This window comes from Rhamphochromis sp. 'chilingali' (genome assembly GCF_963969265.1).
Source record: "Rhamphochromis sp. 'chilingali' genome assembly, chromosome: 2".
NCBI lineage: Eukaryota > Metazoa > Chordata > Actinopteri > Cichliformes > Cichlidae > Rhamphochromis > Rhamphochromis sp. 'chilingali'.
In genome coordinates, this window is record NC_137930.1 from 11,912,387 (window position 1) to 11,934,278 (window position 21,892).

Below are 21,892 nucleotides of genomic sequence, written 5' to 3' on the forward strand. Positions count from 1 at the left end.
GCCAAGACAATGCGTTTCTCACTGTTACATGCATTTGAATGGGAAACTCGCCTGAAACAAAGTATAGGTTTTCATTATGTGAATAATTTTAAAATCTTAGCTCAAACGGCTGCAAAACCTGTTTGCCCAGCACGGGGATATTGAGTTCTATAAGATAAAGCCATAAACATGTTTGTCTGAGTCTTCTATCAAAAGTTACAGCGATTTATATGAAGTTGTACAAAAACGCTTTCTTTCGCCAAGACAATGCGTTTCTCACTGTTACATGCATTTGAATGGGAAACTCGCCTGAAACAAAGTATAGGTTTTCATTATGTGAATAATTTTACAATCTTAGCTCAAACGGCTGCAAAACCTGTTCTGTTTGCCCAGCACGGGGATATTGAGTTCTATAAGATAAAGCCATAAACATGTTTGTCTGAGTCTTCTATCAAAAGTTACAGCGATTTATATGAAGTTGTTTAAAAACGCTTTATTTCGCCAAGACAATGCCTTTCTCACTGTTACATGCATTTGAATGGGAAACTCGCCTGAAACAAAGTATAGGTTTTCATTATGTGAATAATTTTAAAATCTTAGCTCAAACGGCTGCAAAACCTGTTTGCCCAGCACGGGCATATTGAGTTCTATAAGATAAAGCCATAAACATGTTTGTCTGAGTCTTCTATCAAAAGTTACAGCGATTTATATGAAGTTGTTCAAAAACGCTTTATTTCGCCAAGACAATGCGTTTCTCACTGTTACATGCATTTGAATGGGAAACTCGCTTGAAACAAAGTATAGGTTTTCATTATGTGAATAATTTTAAAATCTTAGCTCAAACGGCTGCAAAACCTGTTTGCCCAGTACGGGGATATTGAGTTCTATAAGATAAAGCCATAAACATGTTTGTCTGAGTCTTCTATCAAAAGTTACAGCGATTTATATGAAGTTGTTCAAAAACGCTTTATTTCGCCAAGACAATGCGTTTCTCACTGTTACATGCATTTGAATGGGAAACTCGCTTGAAACAAAGTATAGGTTTTCATTATGTGAATAATTTTAAAATCTTAGCTCAAACGGCTGCAAAACCTGTTTGCCCAGTACGGGGATATTGAGTTCTATAAGATAAAGCCATAAACATGTTTGTCTGAGTCTTCTATCAAAAGTTACAGCGATTTATATGAAGTTGTTCAAAAACGCTTTATTTCGCCATGACAATGCGTTTCTCACTGTTACATGCATTTGAATGGGAAACTCGCTTGAAACAAAGTATAGGTTTTCATTATGTGAATAATTTTAAAATCTTAGCTCAAACGGCTGCAAAACCTGTTCTGTTTGCCCAGCACGGGGATATTGAGTTCTATAAGATAAAGCCATAAACATGTTTGTCTGAGTCTTCTATCAAAAGTTACAGCGATTTATATGAAGTTGTTCAAAAACGCTTTATTTCGCCAAGACAATGCGTTTCTCACTGTTACATGCATTTGAATGGGAAACTCGCCTGAAACAAAGTATAGGTTTTCATTATGTGAATAATTTTAAAATCTTAGCTCAAACGGCTGCAAAACCTGTTTGCCCAGCACGGGGATATTGAGTTCTATAAGATAAAGCCATAAACATGTTTGTCTGAGTCTTCTATCAAAAGTTACAGCGATTTATATGAAGTTGTACAAAAACGCTTTCTTTCGCCAAGACAATGCGTTTCTCACTGTTACATGCATTTGAATGGGAAACTCGCCTGAAACAAAGTATAGGTTTTCATTATGTGAATAATTTTACAATCTTAGCTCAAACGGCTGCAAAACCTGTTCTGTTTGCCCAGCACGGGGATATTGAGTTCTATAAGATAAAGCCATAAACATGTTTGTCTGAGTCTTCTATCAAAAGTTACAGCGATTTATATGAAGTTGTTTAAAAACGCTTTATTTCGCCAAGACAATGCCTTTCTCACTGTTACATGCATTTGAATGGGAAACTCGCCTGAAACAAAGTATAGGTTTTCATTATGTGAATAATTTTAAAATCTTAGCTCAAACGGCTGCAAAACCTGTTCTGTTTGCCCAGTACGGGGATATTGAGTTCTATAAGATAAAGCCATAAACATGTTTGTCTGAGTCTTCTATCAAAAGTTACAGCGATTTATATGAAGTTGTTCAAAAACGCTTTATTTCGCCAAGACAATGCGTTTCTCACTGTTACATGCATTTGAATGGGAAACTCGCCTGAAACAAAGTATAGGTTTTCATTATGTGAATAATTTTAAAATCTTAGCTCAAACGGCTGCAAAACCTGTTTGCCCAGTACGGGGATATTGAGTTCTATAAGATAAAGCCATAAACATGTTTGTCTGAGTCTTCTATCAAAAGTTACAGCGATTTATATGAAGTTGTTCAAAAACGCTTTATTTCGCCAAGACAATGCGTTTCTCACTGTTACATGCATTTGAATGGGAAACTCGCTTGAAACAAAGTATAGGTTTTCATTATGTGAATAATTTTAAAATCTTAGCTCAAACGGCTGCAAAACCTGTTTGCCCAGTACGGGGATATTGAGTTCTATAAGATAAAGCCATAAACATGTTTGTCTGAGTCTTCTATCAAAAGTTACAGCGATTTATATGAAGTTGTTCAAAAACGCTTTATTTCGCCAAGACAATGCGTTTCTCACTGTTACATGCATTTGAATGGGAAACTCGCTTGAAACAAAGTATAGGTTTTCATTATGTGAATAATTTTAAAATCTTAGCTCAAACGGCTGCAAAACCTGTTTGCCCAGTACGGGGATATTGAGTTCTATAAGATAAAGCCATAAACATGTTTGTCTGAGTCTTCTATCAAAAGTTACAGCGATTTATATGAAGTTGTTCAAAAACGCTTTATTTCGCCAAGACAATGCGTTTCTCACTGTTACATGCATTTGAATGGGAAACTCGCTTGAAACAAAGTATAGGTTTTCATTATGTGAATAATTTTAAAATCTTAGCTCAAACGGCTGCAAAACCTGTTTGCCCAGCACAGGGATATTGAGTTCTATAAGATAAAGCCATAAACATGTTTGTCTGAGTCTTCTATCAAAAGTTACAGCGATTTATATGAAGTTGTACAAAAACGCTTTCTTTCGCCAAGACAATGCGTTTCTCACTGTTACATGCATTTGAATGGGAAACTCGCCTGAAACAAAGTATAGGTTTTCATTATGTGAATAATTTTACAATCTTAGCTCAAACGGCTGCAAAACCTGTTCTGTTTGCCCAGCACGGGGATATTGAGTTCTATAAGATAAAGCCATAAACATGTTTGTCTGAGTCTTCTATCAAAAGTTACAGCGATTTATATGAAGTTGTTTAAAAACGCTTTATTTCGCCAAGACAATGCGTTTCTCACTGTTACATGCATTTGAATGGGAAACTCGCCTGAAACAAAGTATAGGTTTTCATTATGTGAATAATTTTAAAATCTTAGCTCAAACGGCTGCAAAACCTGTTTGCCCAGTACGGGGATATTGAGTTCTATAAGATAAAGCCATAAACATGTTTGTCTGAGTCTTCTATCAAAAGTTACAGCGATTTATATGAAGTTGTTCAAAAACGCTTTATTTCGCCAAGACAATGCGTTTCTCACTGTTACATGCATTTGAATGGGAAACTCGCTTGAAACAAAGTATAGGTTTTCATTATGTGAATAATTTTAAAATCTTAGCTCAAACGGCTGCAAAACCTGTTTGCCCAGCACAGGGATATTGAGTTCTATAAGATAAAGCCATAAGCATGTTTGTCTGAGTCTTCTATCAAAAGTTACAGCGATTTATATGAAGTTGTACAAAAACGCTTTCTTTCGCCAAGACAATGCGTTTCTCACTGTTACATGCATTTGAATGGGAAACTCGCCTGAAACAAAGTATAGGTTTTCATTATGTGAATAATTTTACAATCTTAGCTCAAACGGCTGCAAAACCTGTTCTGTTTGCCCAGCACGGGGATATTGAGTTCTATAAGATAAAGCCATAAACATGTTTGTCTGAGTCTTCTATCAAAAGTTACAGCGATTTATATGAAGTTGTTTAAAAACGCTTTATTTCGCCAAGACAATGCCTTTCTCACTGTTACATGCATTTGAATGGGAAACTCGCCTGAAACAAAGTATAGGTTTTCATTATGTGAATAATTTTAAAATCTTAGCTCAAACGGCTGCAAAACCTGTTCTGTTTGCCCAGTACGGGGATATTGAGTTCTATAAGATAAAGCCATAAACATGTTTGTCTGAGTCTTCTATCAAAAGTTACAGCGATTTATATGAAGTTGTACAAAAACGCTTTCTTTCGCCAAGACAATGCGTTTCTCACTGTTACATGCATTTGAATGGGAAACTCGCCTGAAACAAAGTATAGGTTTTCATTATGTGAATAATTTTACAATCTTAGCTCAAACGGCTGCAAAACCTGTTCTGTTTGCCCAGCACGGGGATATTGAGTTCTATAAGATAAAGCCATAAACATGTTTGTCTGAGTCTTCTATCAAAAGTTACAGCGATTTATATGAAGTTGTACAAAAACGCTTTCTTTCGCCAAGACAATGCGTTTCTCACTGTTACATGCATTTGAATGGGAAACTCGCCTGAAACAAAGTATAGGTTTTCATTATGTGAATAATTTTAAAATCTTAGCTCAAACGGCTGCAAAACCTGTTTGCCCAGCACGGGGATATTGAGTTCTATAAGATAAAGCCATAAACATGTTTGTCTGAGTCTTCTATCAAAAGTTACAGCGATTTATATGAAGTTGTACAAAAACGCTTTATTTCGCCAAGACAATGCGTTTCTCACTGTTACATGCATTTGAATGGGAAACTCACCTGAAACAAAGTATAGGTTTTCATTATGTGAATAATTTTAAAATCTTAGCTCAAACGGCTGCAAAACCTGTTTGCCCAGCACGGGGATATTGAGTTCTATAAGATAAAGCCATAAACATGTTTGTCTGAGTCTTCTATCAAAAGTTACAGCGATTTATATGAAGTTGTTCAAAAACGCTTTATTTCGCCAAGACAATGCGTTTCTCACTGTTACATGCATTTGAATGGGAAACTCGCTTGAAACAAAGTATAGGTTTTCATTATGTGAATAATTTTAAAATCTTAGCTCAAACGGCTGCAAAACCTGTTTGCCCAGCACAGGGATATTGAGTTCTATAAGATAAAGCCATAAACATGTTTGTCTGAGTCTTCTATCAAAAGTTACAGCGATTTATATGAAGTTGTTCAAAAACGCTTTATTTCGCCAAGACAATGCGTTTCTCACTGTTACATGCATTTGAATGGGAAACTCGCTTGAAACAAAGTATAGGTTTTCATTATGTGAATAATTTTACAATCTTAGCTCAAACGGCTGCAAAACCTGTTTGCCCAGTACGGGGATATTGAGTTCTATAAGATAAAGCCATAAACATGTTTGTCTGAGTCTTCTATCAAAAGTTACAGCGATTTATATGAAGTTGTACAAAAACGCTTTCTTTCGCCAAGACAATGCGTTTCTCACTGTTACATGCATTTGAATGGGAAACTCGCCTGAAACAAAGTATAGGTTTTCATTATGTGAATAATTTTACAATCTTAGCTCAAACGGCTGCAAAACCTGTTCTGTTTGCCCAGCACGGGGATATTGAGTTCTATAAGATAAAGCCATAAACATGTTTGTCTGAGTCTTCTATCAAAAGTTACAGCGATTTATATGAAGTTGTACAAAAACGCTTTCTTTCGCCAAGACAATGCGTTTCTCACTGTTACATGCATTTGAATGGGAAACTCGCCTGAAACAAAGTATAGGTTTTCATTATGTGAATAATTTTAAAATCTTAGCTCAAACGGCTGCAAAACCTGTTTGCCCAGCACGGGGATATTGAGTTCTATAAGATAAAGCCATAAACATGTTTGTCTGAGTCTTCTATCAAAAGTTACAGCGATTTATATGAAGTTGTACAAAAACGCTTTATTTCGCCAAGACAATGCGTTTCTCACTGTTACATGCATTTGAATGGGAAACTCACCTGAAACAAAGTATAGGTTTTCATTATGTGAATAATTTTAAAATCTTAGCTCAAACGGCTGCAAAACCTGTTTGCCCAGCACGGGGATATTGAGTTCTATAAGATAAAGCCATAAACATGTTTGTCTGAGTCTTCTATCAAAAGTTACAGCGATTTATATGAAGTTGTTCAAAAACGCTTTATTTCGCCAAGACAATGCGTTTCTCACTGTTACATGCATTTGAATGGGAAACTCGCTTGAAACAAAGTATAGGTTTTCATTATGTGAATAATTTTAAAATCTTAGCTCAAACGGCTGCAAAACCTGTTTGCCCAGCACAGGGATATTGAGTTCTATAAGATAAAGCCATAAACATGTTTGTCTGAGTCTTCTATCAAAAGTTACAGCGATTTATATGAAGTTGTTCAAAAACGCTTTATTTCGCCAAGACAATGCGTTTCTCACTGTTACATGCATTTGAATGGGAAACTCGCTTGAAACAAAGTATAGGTTTTCATTATGTGAATAATTTTAAAATCTTAGCTCAAACGGCTGCAAAACCTGTTTGCCCAGCACAGGGATATTGAGTTCTATAAGATAAAGCCATAAACATGTTTGTCTGAGTCTTCTATCAAAAGTTACAGCGATTTATATGAAGTTGTACAAAAACGCTTTCTTTCGCCAAGACAATGCGTTTCTCACTGTTACATGCATTTGAATGGGAAACTCGCCTGAAACAAAGTATAGGTTTTCATTATGTGAATAATTTTACAATCTTAGCTCAAACGGCTGCAAAACCTGTTCTGTTTGCCCAGCACGGGGATATTGAGTTCTATAAGATAAAGCCATAAACATGTTTGTCTGAGTCTTCTATCAAAAGTTACAGCGATTTATATGAAGTTGTTTAAAAACGCTTTATTTCGCCAAGACAATGCCTTTCTCACTGTTACATGCATTTGAATGGGAAACTCGCCTGAAACAAAGTATAGGTTTTCATTATGTGAATAATTTTACAATCTTAGCTCAAACGGCTGCAAAACCTGTTTGCCCAGCACGGGGATATTGAGTTCTATAAGATAAAGCCATAAACATGTTTGTCTGAGTCTTCTATCAAAAGTTACAGCGATTTATATGAAGTTGTTCAAAAACGCTTTATTTCGCCAAGACAATGCGTTTCTCACTGTTACATGCATTTGAATGGGAAACTCGCCTGAAACAAAGTATAGGTTTTCATTATGTGAATAATTTTAAAATCTTAGCTCAAACGGCTGCAAAACCTGTTTGCCCAGCACAGGGATATTGAGTTCTATAAGATAAAGCCATAAACATGTTTGTCTGAGTCTTCTATCAAAAGTTACAGCGATTTATATGAAGTTGTACAAAAACGCTTTCTTTCGCCAAGACAATGCGTTTCTCACTGTTACATGCATTTGAATGGGAAACTCGCCTGAGACAAAGTATAGGTTTTCATTATGTGAATAATTTTACAATCTTAGCTCAAACGGCTGCAAAACCTGTTTGCCCAGCACGGGGATATTGAGTTCTATAAGATAAAGCCATAAACATGTTTGTCTGAGTCTTCTATCAAAAGTTACAGCGATTTATATGAAGTTGTTCAAAAACGCTTTATTTCGCCAAGACAATGCGTTTCTCACTGTTACATGCATTTGAATGGGAAACTCGCTTGAAACAAAGTATAGGTTTTCATTATGTGAATAATTTTAAAATCTTAGCTCAAACGGCTGCAAAACCTGTTTGCCCAGCACAGGGATATTGAGTTCTATAAGATAAAGCCATAAACATGTTTGTCTGAGTCTTCTATCAAAAGTTACAGCGATTTATATGAAGTTGTACAAAAACGCTTTCTTTCGCCAAGACAATGCGTTTCTCACTGTTACATGCATTTGAATGGGAAACTCGCCTGAAACAAAGTATAGGTTTTCATTATGTGAATAATTTTACAATCTTAGCTCAAACGGCTGCAAAACCTGTTCTGTTTGCCCAGCACGGGGATATTGAGTTCTATAAGATAAAGCCATAAACATGTTTGTCTGAGTCTTCTATCAAAAGTTACAGCGATTTATATGAAGTTGTTTAAAAACGCTTTATTTCGCCAAGACAATGCCTTTCTCACTGTTACATGCATTTGAATGGGAAACTCGCCTGAAACAAAGTATAGGTTTTCATTATGTGAATAATTTTACAATCTTAGCTCAAACGGCTGCAAAACCTGTTTGCCCAGCACGGGGATATTGAGTTCTATAAGATAAAGCCATAAACATGTTTGTCTGAGTCTTCTATCAAAAGTTACAGCGATTTATATGAAGTTGTTCAAAAACGCTTTATTTCGCCAAGACAATGCGTTTCTCACTGTTACATGCATTTGAATGGGAAACTCGCCTGAAACAAAGTATAGGTTTTCATTATGTGAATAATTTTAAAATCTTAGCTCAAACGGCTGCAAAACCTGTTTGCCCAGCACAGGGATATTGAGTTCTATAAGATAAAGCCATAAACATGTTTGTCTGAGTCTTCTATCAAAAGTTACAGCGATTTATATGAAGTTGTACAAAAACGCTTTCTTTCGCCAAGACAATGCGTTTCTCACTGTTACATGCATTTGAATGGGAAACTCGCCTGAGACAAAGTATAGGTTTTCATTATGTGAATAATTTTACAATCTTAGCTCAAACGGCTGCAAAACCTGTTTGCCCAGCACGGGGATATTGAGTTCTATAAGATAAAGCCATAAACATGTTTGTCTGAGTCTTCTATCAAAAGTTACAGCGATTTATATGAAGTTGTTCAAAAACGCTTTATTTCGCCAAGACAATGCGTTTCTCACTGTTACATGCATTTGAATGGGAAACTCGCTTGAAACAAAGTATAGGTTTTCATTATGTGAATAATTTTAAAATCTTAGCTCAAACGGCTGCAAAACCTGTTTGCCCAGCACAGGGATATTGAGTTCTATAAGATAAAGCCATAAACATGTTTGTCTGAGTCTTCTATCAAAAGTTACAGCGATTTATATGAAGTTGTACAAAAACGCTTTATTTCGCCAAGACAATGCGTTTCTCACTGTTACATGCATTTGAATGGGAAACTCACCTGAAACAAAGTATAGGTTTTCATTATGTGAATAATTTTAAAATCTTAGCTCAAACGGCTGCAAAACCTGTTTGCCCAGCACAGGGATATTGAGTTCTATAAGATAAAGCCATAAACATGTTTGTCTGAGTCTTCTATCAAAAGTTACAGCGATTTATATGAAGTTGTACAAAAACGCTTTCTTTCGCCAAGACAATGCGTTTCTCACTGTTACATGCATTTGAATGGGAAACTCACCTGAAACAAAGTATAGGTTTTCATTATGTGAATAATTTTAAAATCTTAGCTCAAACGGCTGCAAAACCTGTTTGCCCAGCACGGGGATATTGAGTTCTATAAGATAAAGCCATAAACATGTTTGTCTGAGTCTTCTATCAAAAGTTACAGCGATTTATATGAAGTTGTTCAAAAACGCTTTATTTCGCCAAGACAATGCGTTTCTCACTGTTACATGCATTTGAATGGGAAACTCGCTTGAAACAAAGTATAGGTTTTCATTATGTGAATAATTTTAAAATCTTAGCTCAAACGGCTGCAAAACCTGTTTGCCCAGCACAGGGATATTGAGTTCTATAAGATAAAGCCATAAACATGTTTGTCTGAGTCTTCTATCAAAAGTTACAGCGATTTATATGAAGTTGTACAAAAACGCTTTCTTTCGCCAAGACAATGCGTTTCTCACTGTTACATGCATTTGAATGGGAAACTCGCCTGAGACAAAGTATAGGTTTTCATTATGTGAATAATTTTACAATCTTAGCTCAAACGGCTGCAAAACCTGTTTGCCCAGCACGGGGATATTGAGTTCTATAAGATAAAGCCATAAACATGTTTGTCTGAGTCTTCTATCAAAAGTTACAGCGATTTATATGAAGTTGTACAAAAACGATTTCTTTCGCCAAGACAATGCGTTTCTCACTGTTACATGCATTTGAATGGGAAACTCGCCTGACACAAAGTATAGGTTTTCATTATGTGAATAATTTTAAAATCTTAGCTCAAACGGCTGCAAAACCTGTTTGCCCAGCACGGGGATATTGAGTTCTATAAGATAAAGCCATAAACATGTTTGTCTGAGTCTTCTATCAAAAGTTACAGCGATTTATATGAAGTTGTTCAAAAACGCTTTATTTCGCCAAGACAATGCGTTTCTCACTGTTACATGCATTTGAATGGGAAACTCGCCTGAGACAAAGTATAGGTTTTCATTATGTGAATAATTTTAAAATCTTAGCTCAAACGGCTGCAAAACCTGTTTGCCCAGCACGGGGATATTGAGTTCTATAAGATAAAGCCATAAACATGTTTGTCTGAGTCTTCTATCAAAAGTTACAGCGATTTATATGAAGTTGTTCAAAAACGCTTTATTTCGCCAAGACAATGCGTTTCTCACTGTTACATGCATTTGAATGGGAAACTCGCTTGAAACAAAGTATAGGTTTTCATTATGTGAATAATTTTAAAATCTTAGCTCAAACGGCTGCAAAACCTGTTTGCCCAGCACAGGGATATTGAGTTCTATAAGATAAAGCCATAAACATGTTTGTCTGAGTCTTCTATCAAAAGTTACAGCGATTTATATGAAGTTGTACAAAAACGCTTTATTTCGCCAAGACAATGCCTTTCTCACTGTTACATGCATTTGAATGGGAAACTCGCCTGAAACAAAGTATAGGTTTTCATTATGTGAATAATTTTACAATCTTAGCTCAAACGGCTGCAAAACCTGTTTGCCCAGCACGGGGATATTGAGTTCTATAAGATAAAGCCATAAACATGTTTGTCTGAGTCTTCTATCAAAAGTTACAGCGATTTATATGAAGTTGTTCAAAAACGCTTTATTTCGCCAAGACAATGCGTTTCTCACTGTTACATGCATTTGAATGGGAAACTCGCCTGAAACAAAGTATAGGTTTTCATTATGTGAATAATTTTAAAATCTTAGCTCAAACGGCTGCAAAACCTGTTTGCCCAGCACAGGGATATTGAGTTCTATAAGATAAAGCCATAAACATGTTTGTCTGAGTCTTCTATCAAAAGTTACAGCGATTTATATGAAGTTGTACAAAAACGCTTTCTTTCGCCAAGACAATGCGTTTCTCACTGTTACATGCATTTGAATGGGAAACTCGCCTGAGACAAAGTATAGGTTTTCATTATGTGAATAATTTTACAATCTTAGCTCAAACGGCTGCAAAACCTGTTTGCCCAGCACGGGGATATTGAGTTCTATAAGATAAAGCCATAAACATGTTTGTCTGAGTCTTCTATCAAAAGTTACAGCGATTTATATGAAGTTGTTCAAAAACGCTTTATTTCGCCAAGACAATGCGTTTCTCACTGTTACATGCATTTGAATGGGAAACTCGCTTGAAACAAAGTATAGGTTTTCATTATGTGAATAATTTTAAAATCTTAGCTCAAACGGCTGCAAAACCTGTTTGCCCAGCACAGGGATATTGAGTTCTATAAGATAAAGCCATAAACATGTTTGTCTGAGTCTTCTATCAAAAGTTACAGCGATTTATATGAAGTTGTACAAAAACGCTTTATTTCGCCAAGACAATGCGTTTCTCACTGTTACATGCATTTGAATGGGAAACTCACCTGAAACAAAGTATAGGTTTTCATTATGTGAATAATTTTAAAATCTTAGCTCAAACGGCTGCAAAACCTGTTTGCCCAGCACAGGGATATTGAGTTCTATAAGATAAAGCCATAAACATGTTTGTCTGAGTCTTCTATCAAAAGTTACAGCGATTTATATGAAGTTGTACAAAAACGCTTTCTTTCGCCAAGACAATGCGTTTCTCACTGTTACATGCATTTGAATGGGAAACTCGCCTGACACAAAGTATAGGTTTTCATTATGTGAATAATTTTAAAATCTTAGCTCAAACGGCTGCAAAACCTGTTTGCCCAGCACGGGGATATTGAGTTCTATAAGATAAAGCCATAAACATGTTTGTCTGAGTCTTCTATCAAAAGTTACAGCGATTTATATGAAGTTGTTCAAAAACGCTTTATTTCGCCAAGACAATGCGTTTCTCACTGTTACATGCATTTGAATGGGAAACTCGCTTGAAACAAAGTATAGGTTTTCATTATGTGAATAATTTTAAAATCTTAGCTCAAACGGCTGCAAAACCTGTTTGCCCAGCACAGGGATATTGAGTTCTATAAGATAAAGCCATAAACATGTTTGTCTGAGTCTTCTATCAAAAGTTACAGCGATTTATATGAAGTTGTACAAAAACGCTTTCTTTCGCCAAGACAATGCGTTTCTCACTGTTACATGCATTTGAATGGGAAACTCGCCTGAGACAAAGTATAGGTTTTCATTATGTGAATAATTTTACAATCTTAGCTCAAACGGCTGCAAAACCTGTTTGCCCAGCACGGGGATATTGAGTTCTATAAGATAAAGCCATAAACATGTTTGTCTGAGTCTTCTATCAAAAGTTACAGCGATTTATATGAAGTTGTACAAAAACGATTTCTTTCGCCAAGACAATGCGTTTCTCACTGTTACATGCATTTGAATGGGAAACTCGCCTGACACAAAGTATAGGTTTTCATTATGTGAATAATTTTAAAATCTTAGCTCAAACGGCTGCAAAACCTGTTTGCCCAGCACGGGGATATTGAGTTCTATAAGATAAAGCCATAAACATGTTTGTCTGAGTCTTCTATCAAAAGTTACAGCGATTTATATGAAGTTGTTCAAAAACGCTTTATTTCGCCAAGACAATGCGTTTCTCACTGTTACATGCATTTGAATGGGAAACTCGCCTGAGACAAAGTATAGGTTTTCATTATGTGAATAATTTTAAAATCTTAGCTCAAACGGCTGCAAAACCTGTTTGCCCAGCACGGGGATATTGAGTTCTATAAGATAAAGCCATAAACATGTTTGTCTGAGTCTTCTATCAAAAGTTACAGCGATTTATATGAAGTTGTTCAAAAACGCTTTATTTCGCCAAGACAATGCGTTTCTCACTGTTACATGCATTTGAATGGGAAACTCGCTTGAAACAAAGTATAGGTTTTCATTATGTGAATAATTTTAAAATCTTAGCTCAAACGGCTGCAAAACCTGTTTGCCCAGCACAGGGATATTGAGTTCTATAAGATAAAGCCATAAACATGTTTGTCTGAGTCTTCTATCAAAAGTTACAGCGATTTATATGAAGTTGTACAAAAACGCTTTCTTTCGCCAAGACAATGCGTTTCTCACTGTTACATGCATTTGAATGGGAAACTCGCCTGAGACAAAGTATAGGTTTTCATTATGTGAATAATTTTACAATCTTAGCTCAAACGGCTGCAAAACCTGTTTGCCCAGCACGGGGATATTGAGTTCTATAAGATAAAGCCATAAACATGTTTGTCTGAGTCTTCTATCAAAAGTTACAGCGATTTATATGAAGTTGTTCAAAAACGCTTTATTTCGCCAAGACAATGCGTTTCTCACTGTTACATGCATTTGAATGGGAAACTCGCCTGAGACAAAGTATAGGTTTTCATTATGTGAATAATTTTAAAATCTTAGCTCAAACGGCTGCAAAACCTGTTTGCCCAGCACGGGGATATTGAGTTCTATAAGATAAAGCCATAAACATGTTTGTCTGAGTCTTCTATCAAAAGTTACAGCGATTTATATGAAGTTGTTCAAAAACGCTTTATTTCGCCAAGACAATGCGTTTCTCACTGTTACATGCATTTGAATGGGAAACTCGCTTGAAACAAAGTATAGGTTTTCATTATGTGAATAATTTTAAAATCTTAGCTCAAACGGCTGCAAAACCTGTTTGCCCAGCACAGGGATATTGAGTTCTATAAGATAAAGCCATAAACATGTTTGTCTGAGTCTTCTATCAAAAGTTACAGCGATTTATATGAAGTTGTACAAAAACGCTTTATTTCGCCAAGACAATGCCTTTCTCACTGTTACATGCATTTGAATGGGAAACTCGCCTGAAACAAAGTATAGGTTTTCATTATGTGAATAATTTTACAATCTTAGCTCAAACGGCTGCAAAACCTGTTTGCCCAGCACGGGGATATTGAGTTCTATAAGATAAAGCCATAAACATGTTTGTCTGAGTCTTCTATCAAAAGTTACAGCGATTTATATGAAGTTGTTCAAAAACGCTTTATTTCGCCAAGACAATGCGTTTCTCACTGTTACATGCATTTGAATGGGAAACTCGCCTGAAACAAAGTATAGGTTTTCATTATGTGAATAATTTTAAAATCTTAGCTCAAACGGCTGCAAAACCTGTTTGCCCAGCACAGGGATATTGAGTTCTATAAGATAAAGCCATAAACATGTTTGTCTGAGTCTTCTATCAAAAGTTACAGCGATTTATATGAAGTTGTACAAAAACGCTTTCTTTCGCCAAGACAATGCGTTTCTCACTGTTACATGCATTTGAATGGGAAACTCGCCTGAGACAAAGTATAGGTTTTCATTATGTGAATAATTTTACAATCTTAGCTCAAACGGCTGCAAAACCTGTTTGCCCAGCACGGGGATATTGAGTTCTATAAGATAAAGCCATAAACATGTTTGTCTGAGTCTTCTATCAAAAGTTACAGCGATTTATATGAAGTTGTTCAAAAACGCTTTATTTCGCCAAGACAATGCGTTTCTCACTGTTACATGCATTTGAATGGGAAACTCGCTTGAAACAAAGTATAGGTTTTCATTATGTGAATAATTTTAAAATCTTAGCTCAAACGGCTGCAAAACCTGTTTGCCCAGCACAGGGATATTGAGTTCTATAAGATAAAGCCATAAACATGTTTGTCTGAGTCTTCTATCAAAAGTTACAGCGATTTATATGAAGTTGTACAAAAACGCTTTATTTCGCCAAGACAATGCGTTTCTCACTGTTACATGCATTTGAATGGGAAACTCACCTGAAACAAAGTATAGGTTTTCATTATGTGAATAATTTTAAAATCTTAGCTCAAACGGCTGCAAAACCTGTTTGCCCAGCACAGGGATATTGAGTTCTATAAGATAAAGCCATAAACATGTTTGTCTGAGTCTTCTATCAAAAGTTACAGCGATTTATATGAAGTTGTACAAAAACGCTTTCTTTCGCCAAGACAATGCGTTTCTCACTGTTACATGCATTTGAATGGGAAACTCGCCTGACACAAAGTATAGGTTTTCATTATGTGAATAATTTTAAAATCTTAGCTCAAACGGCTGCAAAACCTGTTTGCCCAGCACGGGGATATTGAGTTCTATAAGATAAAGCCATAAACATGTTTGTCTGAGTCTTCTATCAAAAGTTACAGCGATTTATATGAAGTTGTTCAAAAACGCTTTATTTCGCCAAGACAATGCGTTTCTCACTGTTACATGCATTTGAATGGGAAACTCGCTTGAAACAAAGTATAGGTTTTCATTATGTGAATAATTTTAAAATCTTAGCTCAAACGGCTGCAAAACCTGTTTGCCCAGCACAGGGATATTGAGTTCTATAAGATAAAGCCATAAACATGTTTGTCTGAGTCTTCTATCAAAAGTTACAGCGATTTATATGAAGTTGTACAAAAACGCTTTCTTTCGCCAAGACAATGCGTTTCTCACTGTTACATGCATTTGAATGGGAAACTCGCCTGAGACAAAGTATAGGTTTTCATTATGTGAATAATTTTACAATCTTAGCTCAAACGGCTGCAAAACCTGTTTGCCCAGCACGGGGATATTGAGTTCTATAAGATAAAGCCATAAACATGTTTGTCTGAGTCTTCTATCAAAAGTTACAGCGATTTATATGAAGTTGTACAAAAACGATTTCTTTCGCCAAGACAATGCGTTTCTCACTGTTACATGCATTTGAATGGGAAACTCGCCTGACACAAAGTATAGGTTTTCATTATGTGAATAATTTTAAAATCTTAGCTCAAACGGCTGCAAAACCTGTTTGCCCAGCACGGGGATATTGAGTTCTATAAGATAAAGCCATAAACATGTTTGTCTGAGTCTTCTATCAAAAGTTACAGCGATTTATATGAAGTTGTTCAAAAACGCTTTATTTCGCCAAGACAATGCGTTTCTCACTGTTACATGCATTTGAATGGGAAACTCGCCTGAGACAAAGTATAGGTTTTCATTATGTGAATAATTTTAAAATCTTAGCTCAAACGGCTGCAAAACCTGTTTGCCCAGCACGGGGATATTGAGTTCTATAAGATAAAGCCATAAACATGTTTGTCTGAGTCTTCTATCAAAAGTTACAGCGATTTATATGAAGTTGTTCAAAAACGCTTTATTTCGCCAAGACAATGCGTTTCTCACTGTTACATGCATTTGAATGGGAAACTCGCTTGAAACAAAGTATAGGTTTTCATTATGTGAATAATTTTAAAATCTTAGCTCAAACGGCTGCAAAACCTGTTTGCCCAGCACAGGGATATTGAGTTCTATAAGATAAAGCCATAAACATGTTTGTCTGAGTCTTCTATCAAAAGTTACAGCGATTTATATGAAGTTGTACAAAAACGCTTTATTTCGCCAAGACAATGCGTTTCTCACTGTTACATGCATTTGAATGGGAAACTCACCTGAAACAAAGTATAGGTTTTCATTATGTGAATAATTTTAAAATCTTAGCTCAAACGGCTGCAAAACCTGTTTGCCCAGCACAGGGATATTGAGTTCTATAAGATAAAGCCATAAACATGTTTGTCTGAGTCTTCTATCAAAAGTTACAGCGATTTATATGAAGTTGTACAAAAACGCTTTCTTTCGCCAAGACAATGCGTTTCTCACTGTTACATGCATTTGAATGGGAAACTCGCCTGAGACAAAGTATAGGTTTTCATTATGTGAATAATTTTACAATCTTAGCTCAAACGGCTGCAAAACCTGTTTGCCCAGCACGGGGATATTGAGTTCTATAAGATAAAGCCATAAACATGTTTGTCTGAGTCTTCTATCAAAAGTTACAGCGATTTATATGAAGTTGTTCAAAAACGCTTTATTTCGCCAAGACAATGCGTTTCTCACTGTTACATGCATTTGAATGGGAAACTCGCTTGAAACAAAGTATAGGTTTTCATTATGTGAATAATTTTAAAATCTTAGCTCAAACGGCTGCAAAACCTGTTTGCCCAGCACAGGGATATTGAGTTCTATAAGATAAAGCCATAAACATGTTTGTCTGAGTCTTCTATCAAAAGTTACAGCGATTTATATGAAGTTGTACAAAAACGCTTTATTTCGCCAAGACAATGCGTTTCTCACTGTTACATGCATTTGAATGGGAAACTCACCTGAAACAAAGTATAGGTTTTCATTATGTGAATAATTTTAAAATCTTAGCTCAAACGGCTGCAAAACCTGTTTGCCCAGCACAGGGATATTGAGTTCTATAAGATAAAGCCATAAACATGTTTGTCTGAGTCTTCTATCAAAAGTTACAGCGATTTATATGAAGTTGTACAAAAACGCTTTCTTTCGCCAAGACAATGCGTTTCTCACTGTTACATGCATTTGAATGGGAAACTCGCCTGACACAAAGTATAGGTTTTCATTATGTGAATAATTTTAAAATCTTAGCTCAAACGGCTGCAAAACCTGTTTGCCCAGCACGGGGATATTGAGTTCTATAAGATAAAGCCATAAACATGTTTGTCTGAGTCTTCTATCAAAAGTTACAGCGATTTATATGAAGTTGTTCAAAAACGCTTTATTTCGCCAAGACAATGCGTTTCTCACTGTTACATGCATTTGAATGGGAAACTCGCTTGAAACAAAGTATAGGTTTTCATTATGTGAATAATTTTAAAATCTTAGCTCAAACGGCTGCAAAACCTGTTTGCCCAGCACAGGGATATTGAGTTCTATAAGATAAAGCCATAAACATGTTTGTCTGAGTCTTCTATCAAAAGTTACAGCGATTTATATGAAGTTGTACAAAAACGCTTTCTTTCGCCAAGACAATGCGTTTCTCACTGTTACATGCATTTGAATGGGAAACTCGCCTGAGACAAAGTATAGGTTTTCATTATGTGAATAATTTTACAATCTTAGCTCAAACGGCTGCAAAACCTGTTTGCCCAGCACGGGGATATTGAGTTCTATAAGATAAAGCCATAAACATGTTTGTCTGAGTCTTCTATCAAAAGTTACAGCGATTTATATGAAGTTGTACAAAAACGATTTCTTTCGCCAAGACAATGCGTTTCTCACTGTTACATGCATTTGAATGGGAAACTCGCCTGACACAAAGTATAGGTTTTCATTATGTGAATAATTTTAAAATCTTAGCTCAAACGGCTGCAAAACCTGTTTGCCCAGCACGGGGATATTGAGTTCTATAAGATAAAGCCATAAACATGTTTGTCTGAGTCTTCTATCAAAAGTTACAGCGATTTATATGAAGTTGTTCAAAAACGCTTTATTTCGCCAAGACAATGCGTTTCTCACTGTTACATGCATTTGAATGGGAAACTCGCCTGAGACAAAGTATAGGTTTTCATTATGTGAATAATTTTAAAATCTTAGCTCAAACGGCTGCAAAACCTGTTTGCCCAGCACGGGGATATTGAGTTCTATAAGATAAAGCCATAAACATGTTTGTCTGAGTCTTCTATCAAAAGTTACAGCGATTTATATGAAGTTGTTCAAAAACGCTTTATTTCGCCAAGACAATGCGTTTCTCACTGTTACATGCATTTGAATGGGAAACTCGCTTGAAACAAAGTATAGGTTTTCATTATGTGAATAATTTTAAAATCTTAGCTCAAACGGCTGCAAAACCTGTTTGCCCAGCACAGGGATATTGAGTTCTATAAGATAAAGCCATAAACATGTTTGTCTGAGTCTTCTATCAAAAGTTACAGCGATTTATATGAAGTTGTACAAAAACGCTTTATTTCGCCAAGACAATGCGTTTCTCACTGTTACATGCATTTGAATGGGAAACTCACCTGAAACAAAGTATAGGTTTTCATTATGTGAATAATTTTAAAATCTTAGCTCAAACGGCTGCAAAACCTGTTTGCCCAGCACAGGGATATTGAGTTCTATAAGATAAAGCCATAAACATGTTTGTCTGAGTCTTCTATCAAAAGTTACAGCGATTTATATGAAGTTGTACAAAAACGCTTTCTTTCGCCAAGACAATGCGTTTCTCACTGTTACATGCATTTGAATGGGAAACTCGCCTGACACAAAGTATAGGTTTTCATTATGTGAATAATTTTAAAATCTTAGCTCAAACGGCTGCAAAACCTGTTTGCCCAGCACGGGGATATTGAGTTCTATAAGATAAAGCCATAAACATGTTTGTCTGAGTCTTCTATCAAAAGTTACAGCGATTTATATGAAGTTGTTCAAAAACGCTTTATTTCGCCAAGACAATGCGTTTCTCACTGTTACATGCATTTGAATGGGAAACTCGCTTGAAACAAAGTATAGGTTTTCATTATGTGAATAATTTTAAAATCTTAGCTCAAACGGCTGCAAAACCTGTTTGCCCAGCACAGGGATATTGAGTTCTATAAGATAAAGCCATAAACATGTTTGTCTGAGTCTTCTATCAAAAGTTACAGCGATTTATATGAAGTTGTACAAAAACGCTTTCTTTCGCCAAGACAATGCGTTTCTCACTGTTACATGCATTTGAATGGGAAACTCGCCTGAGACAAAGTATAGGTTTTCATTATGTGAATAATTTTACAATCTTAGCTCAAACGGCTGCAAAACCTGTTTGCCCAGCACGGGGATATTGAGTTCTATAAGATAAAGCCATAAACATGTTTGTCTGAGTCTTCTATCAAAAGTTACAGCGATTTATATGAAGTTGTACAAAAACGATTTCTTTCGCCAAGACAATGCGTTTCTCACTGTTACATGCATTTGAATGGGAAACTCGCCTGACACAAAGTATAGGTTTTCATTATGTGAATAATTTTAAAATCTTAGCTCAAACGGCTGCAAAACCTGTTTGCCCAGCACGGGGATATTGAGTTCTATAAGATAAAGCCATAAACATGTTTGTCTGAGTCTTCTATCAAAAGTTACAGCGATTTATATGAAGTTGTTCAAAAACGCTTTATTTCGCCAAGACAATGCGTTTCTCACTGTTACATGCATTTGAATGGGAAACTCGCCTGAGACAAAGTATAGGTTTTCATTATGTGAATAATTTTAAAATCTTAGCTCAAACGGCTGCAAAACCTGTTTGCCCAGCACGGGGATATTGAGTTCTATAAGATAAAGCCATAAACATGTTTGTCTGAGTCTTCTATCAAAAGTTACAGCGATTTATATGAAGTTGTTCAAAAACGCTTTATTTCGCCAAGACAATGCGTTTCTCACTGTTACATGCATTTGAATGGGAAACTCGCTTGAAACAAAGTATAGGTTTTCATTATGTGAATAATTTTAAAATCTTAGCTCAAACGGCTGCAAAACCTGTTTGCCCAGCACAGGGATATTGAGTTCTATAAGATAAAGCCATAAACATGTTTGTCTGAGTCTTCTATCAAAAGTTACAGCGATTTATATGAAGTTGTACAAAAACGCTTTCTTTCGCCAAGACAATGCGTTTCTCACTGTTACATGCATTTGAATGGGAAACTCGCCTGAGACAAAGTATAGGTTTTCATTATGTGAATAATTTTACAATCTTAGCTCAAACGGCTGCAAAACCTGTTTGCCCAGCACGGGGATATTGAGTTCTATAAGATAAAGCCATAAACATGTTTGTCTGAGTCTTCTATCAAAAGTTACAGCGATTTATATGAAGTTGTTCAAAAACGCTTTATTTCGCCAAGACAATGCGTTTCTCACTGTTACATGCATTTGAATGGGAAACTCGCTTGAAACAAAGTATAGGTTTTCATTATGTGAATAATTTTAAAATCTTAGCTCAAACGGCTGCAAAACCTGTTTGCCCAGCACAGGGATATTGAGTTCTATAAGATAAAGCCATAAACATGTTTGTCTGAGTCTTCTATCAAAAGTTACAGCGATTTATATGAAGTTGTACAAAAACGCTTTATTTCGCCAAGACAATGCGTTTCTCACTGTTACATGCATTTGAATGGGAAACTCACCTGAAACAAAGTATAGGTTTTCATTATGTGAATAATTTTAAAATCTTAGCTCAAACGGCTGCAAAACCTGTTTGCCCAGCACGGGGATATTGAGTTCTATAAGATAAAGCCATAAACATGTTTGTCTGAGTCTTCTATCAAAAGTTACAGCGATTTATATGAAGTTGTTCAAAAACGCTTTATTTCGCCAAGACAATGCGTTTCTCACTGTTACATGCATTTGAATGGGAAACTCGCTTGAAACAAAGTATAGGTTTTCATTATGTGAATAATTTTAAAATCTTAGCTCAAACGGCTGCAAAACCTGTTTGCCCAGCACAGGGATATTGAGTTCTATAAGATAAAGCCATAAACATGTTTGTCTGAGTCTTCTATCAAAAGTTACAGCGATTTATATGAAGTTGTTCAAAAACGCTTTATTTCGCCAAGACAATGCGTTTCTCACTGTTACATGCATTTGAATGGGAAACTCGCTTGAAACAAAGTATAGGTTTTCATTATGTGAATAATTTTAAAATCTTAGCTCAAACGGCTGCAAAACCTGTTTGCCCAGCACGGGGATATTGAGTTCTATAAGATAAAGCCATAAACATGTTTGTCTGAGTCTTCTATCAAAAGTTACAGCGATTTATATGAAGTTGTTCAAAAACGCTTTATTTCGCCAAGACAATGCGTTTCTCACTGTTACATGCA